This window comes from Aphelocoma coerulescens, chromosome 10 (assembly GCF_041296385.1).
Source record: "Aphelocoma coerulescens isolate FSJ_1873_10779 chromosome 10, UR_Acoe_1.0, whole genome shotgun sequence".
NCBI classification, from domain to species: domain Eukaryota; kingdom Metazoa; phylum Chordata; class Aves; order Passeriformes; family Corvidae; genus Aphelocoma; species Aphelocoma coerulescens.
In genome coordinates this window covers 21,402,139-21,409,728 of record NC_091024.1, presented here as the reverse complement: position 1 = coordinate 21,409,728, position 7,590 = coordinate 21,402,139, and the positions used below count along the sequence as shown (strand labels likewise).

At 55.1% G+C, this 7,590-nt stretch overlaps 1 long non-coding RNA gene across 1 annotated transcript; it reads right to left on the bottom strand.

Moving 5' to 3' along the window:
- Positions 1–3,404: 3,404 nt before the first annotated feature.
- On the bottom strand, positions 3,405–4,775 carry LOC138116618 (uncharacterized). Its single transcript, XR_011154244.1, has 3 exons — positions 4,560–4,775; positions 4,335–4,438; positions 3,405–3,619 (listed from the first exon to the last, which is right to left on the bottom strand). It is a non-coding gene; the product is annotated as an uncharacterized lncRNA (long non-coding RNA).
- Between the last annotated feature and the right edge of the window lie 2,815 nt (positions 4,776–7,590).

Here is a 7,590-nt window from a genome sequence, read left to right as displayed (position 1 = left end):
CACGTCGGGCGAAGAAGGGCGGAAATTACCGCGACCACACCAATGTGGCGATGCGACCTTCTCAAGATGGCGGCGGTGGAGGACCCCGCTCCGTCTAATCGGCTGCCTGAATGCTCCCGCCTACCCCAGGCGCCGCTGACCCCACAGTCGGTGTCCGCATAGCGGGAAACGCCTCAGAAAATTGCGTGCAAGCGCTGGGCTGGCGTTGGTGTCGGCGTCGCGTTCAGGCAGCCGAATAGACGCAGCTAGAGGGGGCCTTCCCTGCCACCATCTTGAGAAGGTCAGAAAATAGCGTAAACGACCGCCATCTGTAGTGTGGCGATGACCTAACTTCCGGTTTTGCCGCCATCTTGGGTGCTGGCAGAAGCCACTTCCGGTCGAGCCGCCATCTTTAGTGTGGTACGCACAAGGCCCCCCCCCCCCCCCCCCCCCACAAGAGCTTCTGTCTATTCAGCTGCCTGAATCCAGCCCGGACTCCGACGCCGGCCCCGCGCTTTCCGCGCGATTTTCCGCGGTGGTCCCCGGTGCGAGGACACGGGTGGTGGGGTCACCGGCGCCGGAGGCGGGCGACGGTCCCGCGACCGGCGGCAGGCATCGGCAGGGACACCTCTCCCAGGGGCCTATTGCGTCCGCCATCTTGAGTGTGGCGGAAGTGTCATCCACCCTCTGCAAGGTCCTGGCAGGTTCGAATAAAAACGCCACTTACGCCGTCCCGAAAGCGCCGAACTGCGCCTTCCTTTCCGAGCCGCCCCCTTGAGAGCGGCACGCGGGCGGCTCTATTCCGACCGTGCTCGCCCGGTGCTCCCCGCCCCGGCTCGAGCTGCGACCGCGCCTCTGCTGCCCGGCAAAACCGGCCCCGCCGGGCCGCCCCCCGCGCTGTCATTCGTCGCGGTCACCGCCCCGCACGGCGCCCGCTCCTTTTCAGCGCTCTGGCCCCGCTCATGCACGCCCGTGTCCCTTGGCGCTCCGAACCGTCCTTCGCCCCTCCCCTCCGCTGCCAGACGCGGCCCCGCTCGCTCCTTGCCCTTGCCACGCTCGGCAGCCACCGAGGCCGCCGCCCTCTCGGCTCCCCCGGCCCCGGGCGGCAGCAGCGCCGGGGCGCCGTGCCGGGGCCGGCAGTGCCGCGCTCTCGCCACCAGGCGGCAGCAGCGCCGCCCAGCTCAGCCCGGGGCCGGGCCGCGCTGCGGGGCACGGACAGAGCAGAGGCAAAAGCCGGCTCAGGGCGCTCTGCAGCTCCTGCAGCCCGAGCCTCTCGGCTCCTGGCGCCAGGCACTCGCTTCTTCCCTTCCTACAGAAAAACGCCGCCTCGTTATTCTCAAAACTTGCTCATCTCTAGTCCCAGTTTCTTATATTCCTATATGCAACAGAGTAGAGAGAGAGAGGGCTGGCTTATTTCAAAATGAATCTACATCTAAATCAGCATTTGTCTATAGATGTAAAAACAAAGAACTTGACAGGTTTGGGGATTCCACACTGTCATACACACATCCCTCCCGGTGGATTTTCTGGCAGTTTTGGGCCCCTCTGGGGGAGGGCACCCATCATTGGCCCCCCTCATTCCCCACTCACCTGCTCCTCCACTGCATCGTGGCTCTCCCAGGGACATTGGGGTGCCCCAAGTGACATTCAGAGCCCCCGAGTCTCCACCCCCCCCCCCCCCAGCCTTTTTTCCTCACCCCCAAAGAAGGCACAAAACGGGACAAACTTTCATAAAAAAGCAGAACAGCACTTTAATAAAGCCATTTCCATGCATACATCCCCCAAAAAGGGGGTGTTTCTTGGCTGGAAACACGGGGAAGGTGCAGCAGAGGGATGGGGAAAGAGAGGGATGGGCAGCAGGACAGGGGGCTCTCAAGAGAAGGGCACCATGAGGGAGAGGGACCGAGGAGCTGATGCAGACAGGGACAGGCAAAAGGACAGTGAGAGGGACAAAGAAATACAGTCACACTGCAGCACAAAGGAAAAAGGAGAGCAAGAAAGAAGGAAAGAGAAAGATGCGGGCGGCGAGGGAGACAGAGACAGAACAGGGAGAGGGATTGAGCAGAATTTATTCAATAAAGGTCAGTATGGATTTCTTAAAAGAACACCAGGACATCCCTATCACGGAACTCTGCTGTCTGCTTCAACTTCACAGCTGTAAGGGAACATTTCTCCCCCCTCTCCTCTCTGCGGTGTTTATTAAATAAAGAGTGAGTATTTATTTCTTAAAAGAAAAACAAGAGAGAGTGAGGCAGTGAAAGGCAATGGCATGGGGAGCACACAGGACAAGAAAGCAACACAAAAGACACACTGGACAGAGAGAAGAAAAGAGCTGGAAAGTTGGATGCAAGAGTGAAAGAAAATCAGGAACAAACGCCAGGACTTTAATTAGAGAGTGTGGCTGATGAACGTGCCAGTAAAGCACCGGCTCGAACAGAACCTGCTGCTGGCACGGCTCGGCCTGGCACTCACTAATTAACATCTGTCTCTCGGCAGGGCCATGAATCCCCTGCTGGAACAGGAGGGGAAAGCCGAGGGGATCATGCGCACCGGGGTTGGTGCCGCTCAGCCCTAATCCCAGCCCGTGGCGCCAGTGAACGCACCCCGATCTCCGAACCTTCTCTCAGGGAAATCTCATCTTTACCCCTTCTCTTCCCCTCCCGGTATCTCCGTGTGCCCGGAACAAACACGAGGAGAGGTTTCTCTGTTGCAGGTTCTTTGGAAATCCTACACTGACTTTGAGAATGAGCAAGAGTAGAAGACAACCAGGAAACTCTGCTGCCAACCAACATCAAACCCCTCGCACCGGAGAAGAACGAACAGCTCGTTTTTACGCGTCCAAATCCCTTCAATTTTCAGCATTGTCTGTTTCCCTGTTTTCCAGGCTGCTGGAAACGGCATTCCCTAGGCAGTTCATCCCAACACAGAGAAGAGGAGCCTGTGACTTATCCAAACCATGGGCAGGACAAGGGGGGCCCTAGCTGGCTTTGGCTGCTCTAATACCAAAGCTCTTGGGACGACTTCAGTGGTTTTTCCTGTCTTGAAAGAGTGCAGAAAAGCAAAGTTAATCCCACTGTGGACTCCAAGACTCCTGCATTTCCTATTTCTGCTCTGATTGCTCACCATGAAATTTTATCCATGGAAAAAAAGCAAGAAGAATAACACCATATCAAATAAAAAGTGCCCTTTTCCAGCATTTTTATACCAGGCATTAAAAAGATGCCCATTTCTCTTCTAGCATTGTTTCCCTCATTTTAGCAGAACCGTTTCCATCCCAGACCCCACTCATCCGCTGTTCAATCCTCTGGCACTGGATTTGGACAAAAGAAGGGACGCACCTGGATCGCAGGAAATCACAGAGAGAAACCCCTCCAAAACCTGACAGAGAAAATCAACAGGAGATGCAGGAAGACACATCCCTCGTTTGCACATCCGGAGTGCTTTTCTAAAGACTTCTCTGCATCTGGATGCTCTTTGCACTTGGCAGCAAACTGCTTCCACTGCTTCCCACTCCAGCAAGGGGAACATCCCTGGAATTTCATGTCCAGTGTCTCTGCCTAAAGCAGCCCCATGGCAACACGAAGCTTCCCTCGGGCATTTCGTTTCTTTATCCCAAACATTCTCCCCACTCAGCCACAATCTAGAAAGAACAAAAGGGAAAAGAAGGAAGACCAATTAATTCTGACATAAGGAGTCTTGACTATCCCGACACACTGCCAGGTGAAAAAACATCCCTGCCACTCTAAGAAATCCCCCTGATACTGTCTCCATTCTGTATCAATTATTTAAACGCTGTATTAAGGAGCGTAAGGACACAATGCTTGGAATTCTTAAAAATGGCTCAGCTTGGCTACTCCAAGCACTTTCTCACCCGGGGAGCTGAGCTGTCCCACATTTAAACGCCACGTTTGATCCAAATCCCATAGAAATCTGATATTGTTTGGCTCCTGAGCTTTCCCAAAAGCTGTCCAGTCAAGCCTGGAAATCCTCACTGAAGCTTTGCCATGTCACATCGGGATTTACCCTTGGGAAAACCCCACTCTGAGCACTTGGGTTTCAAGAGGTTGCACCCAATGTTACAGACACAGAATTCCTGTGGGGTTTGGCATTTCCTGCACCTCCAAACACGTGAAAAGAATGAAGTGCAGAGTCCCGAGGCTCCATTATTGCCATTCTCCTCACATCCCTTTCCTCAGCTGCACGTGGCTTTGTGCCTCCTCTGAAGGGCTGGAAAGGAATTTGGGAACCCCCCTCAGCTTCTTCTCTGAGCCGGCCCAAAAGGCAAACAGGAAAAAAAAACCCCAAAAGTGCACAAAATCCCAGCCCCTCCCAAGATGCAGCTCCTCACACCAAACCTTGGGAGAATCCCTGGTGCTTCCAACACCGCTGCAATCCCACCTGGAGCTGAGCTTACAGGGTGCTCTGCCTAATCCACATCCAAGCCTGGATAGCCCAAAGCCTGCAAGAAAAGAGGAGGCAAAGTGAAGGGAAGAGGGGGGGAAAAACGGAATTTTAGGTTTTTCCCGTGTTTACAACAGGATTGAAGGGCAGGATGGAGAGGTTTTGTGGAAAAGAAGTACCAAAGGCTGCTTCATTCCCAGCAATTAGCGCTGCTCAGGTTGAATCCAAGAGGCCCAATCCACCAGGTTTAAACAGGAGCGGCCGACAGGATGGGTTATGACACAGATCTGTGAAGCTGGAGCCTTCTTCCTTCTCCCGGGCTCTCCCAGAAATTCTCCATGTCCGGACGCGCTCCCGCTCTCCCTGCTGGGGAGGATGGACTTGGATAGCCCGGGTGACTGGTGAGCCTAAAACAATAAGTGATCCAAGTGTTTTTCCCCAGGAAATGACATATTCTCTGGACCTGGGATAACCCATATCCCATGGCCTTCTCCAGGAAGAGTCCCAGCTGGATATGGTCTCCCAGAAAGGATTCCATAGGGGCTCACCTTTTGCTTGGAGCTCGGCTGAATTCCTCAGCAATGCCAGGGAATGTGGCCATTGGAGGCTTTGAGCAGATTAGGCTAATTTGCCTTTTTAGGTTTTGTTACCATCTCTCAGACTTCCCACTGGATTGTGGCCTCCAAGGAACATGTAAATCCCATTGGATTCCTGCTCTTTCAGACAATTTTTTGTACCATTCCTGTACAAAACGAGGCCCCCTGTTCGGATGCTTTTCCCCACCGTTCCCCAGCAGTTTTATCTGCCAGTGCATTTCCTGTGTTGGTTGGGCTCTTCCCAGATCTCTGAGCTCCTTCACAAGGCAGGAGATCCATTTGGCCCAGGAACCGAACCCTCCCGAGGAATTGTCTGATGCCATCTCCACATTTCACAGCTGATCCTTGTGCTCAAAGGATCCCTCTTTCTTCCCTTCAGCCAATTCCAAGCCTCGCTGCCCCCAGCCGGGAACAGTCCCCAGGCCGATCCCTGCAGTCTTCCCTGCCAGGATCCTGCTCAGGAATCCATGGGAATGTAAGAATTAATTCTTCCCACCCCTGCCCAGTTCTAATTCCAAAGGATTTGGTGTCTGCCTTACCCGGCTGGAGCCTGCTTCCAACTCTGTTCTTGCTGCTTCTGCTGCTTTCCATTTCCCAGGAATTCCACCAACGGAGCGACAGCGTTTTCCACCTCCTCCTCCAGCATTCCCTCTGTTGCGTTCGGGTGCTGGAAGGATATCAAAACCAGGGCCCCACTATCAGGAATTATATCCCCGGATTTGTTCCTTTCCAAATGTCACCTCTTCCCAATAAAGCACTGGCCATCCAAGGAATTCTAGAGAGCCATGTGCTGACCACTGCTTACTCCTCTGGAATGTCAGAGCTTGGAAAAAAAGGGCAGTTGAGGCTTTTCCTGGTGCTGCCCATGAAGTGTATTTTACCTAAGTGCCCCTGCCCATGCCTTTGCCTGTATCCGCCAAAAATCCACCCGTTCATTCCCCAGCTGCTGCCTCCCTCTTTTCCTGGATCCAACAGAATTTTAACAGGTGAATATTCCCCTCTGGAAGAGCACCTTTCATTCCAAACCTAAGAACAAACAAATGAATCACTTTCCTTCGACCTTCCTTATTAGAATTCCACTGAGAACGGTGGATGCAAAATGATCCTCTCCTGGCCCCTGCTGGATTCCTGGAGCAGGGATTCTTTCCCTTCCCCCCCCCCCCCCGCGCCCCCCCGCGGTGACCACCCTGCCCTGCCCCCTTTTCAGGCTTTGTTCCACAGCTCTTGTCTCCAACTCTTGCATCCTTTCCCTCACTCCAGGAGCTCCCAGCAGTTCCACACCCTCTTTTCTCCCATCCTGATCCTTTCTCCAAGAACAGAGCTCTGCATTTCAATTCCCTTCTCTTTTCTCCGACAATTCCCACCAATCCAGACCTAAAGCTGACACAAGGAACACTCAGTGCCCACAAATGCAAATCCAGACCTGGCCATGCCTAAACCAGCAAGTCTGAACACACAATCCTGCACCATCTGCATTAATTCAAACCTAACAATTAGGACACACTGAAGACTTCAACATTCCCAAGAAACATCCTGTTGCCTTCAGCTCCCTGGGGTTTTTGCTTTGAACTCATACGGATTAGGGGATCAAGGGATTTCCCTGAAAAAAACCTGTGTGGTGCATACTGGAATCCCCGATCCCGTGAATCCAGGGAGTGTTAAAAGCTTAAGTCCAACCTGGCCCACCATAAATTTTTGCCAACTATCCCCCAAATGATCAGGTTAACAGAATCCTGCTCTGGTGCTGCGTTTTTAGTATTGGAAAGCCAGGAATTACTTTATTCCCAGAGCGAGGCTCTGGATATGGGCTTGGGGACAACAAGACCTTACCAACTTACAGAGCCAGGGGATGACGTTTGGGAACAATCCTGGGCTGCCTGGCAGCAGTTCATTGTGCCTCTTGTCACCCACGAACACCTTCACCCACTCCTCCAGGAGCCCGGGCCAGCGGCTCTGCTTCTCTTGGAGCAGGAGGCATTGCCCTGCCCACTGCAGGGACCTGCAAACCATTCCGGAGTCAGCTCCGAGCCAGGGACGGGGCAACACCCCCTCCCACGGCTCCAGCGGCTCGGGCCCTCGGTAATTCCGGATCTGAGCCTCGTAATCCCTGCAGGGAAGAGGCCGGCTCAGGCCGGGACCGGGGAGGGTGGGAAGCGCCCGGGGTGGGCGGAGGCTCTGCCACCCCCACGGCCGCGGCATCCGCACAGCTCCGGGGGACGGGGCCCGCCCCGATGCCGCTCCCCGTCCCGTTATGCCGTTCCCCCGCTCCCCATCCCGTTCTCCCGCTCCTCGCTCACCGCCCGGGCCCGTCCATGCCCGCCTGTCCCCCGCCGACCGCGCCTGCCCACTCAAACTGGCCACGGCAGCCGCGCCACGCCTCCCCATTGGCCAGCCCTCGGCCCGCCCCGCCTTCCTATTGGCCGCTGGCCCCGTCAATCACGCGGGAAACCCCGCCGCCCGCAGGCACCGCTCCCACGGCGGCCGCTACACGGCGGCCCGGGCGCATTCCCAGGGGAAAAGGAGAGTTGTTATCAACACTCGAACCTCCCAAGCGTTGTTATTGCTCAGAGAGCTGCGCCGGCACTGAGCTACTCCCATGCGCCTGCACGGCTTT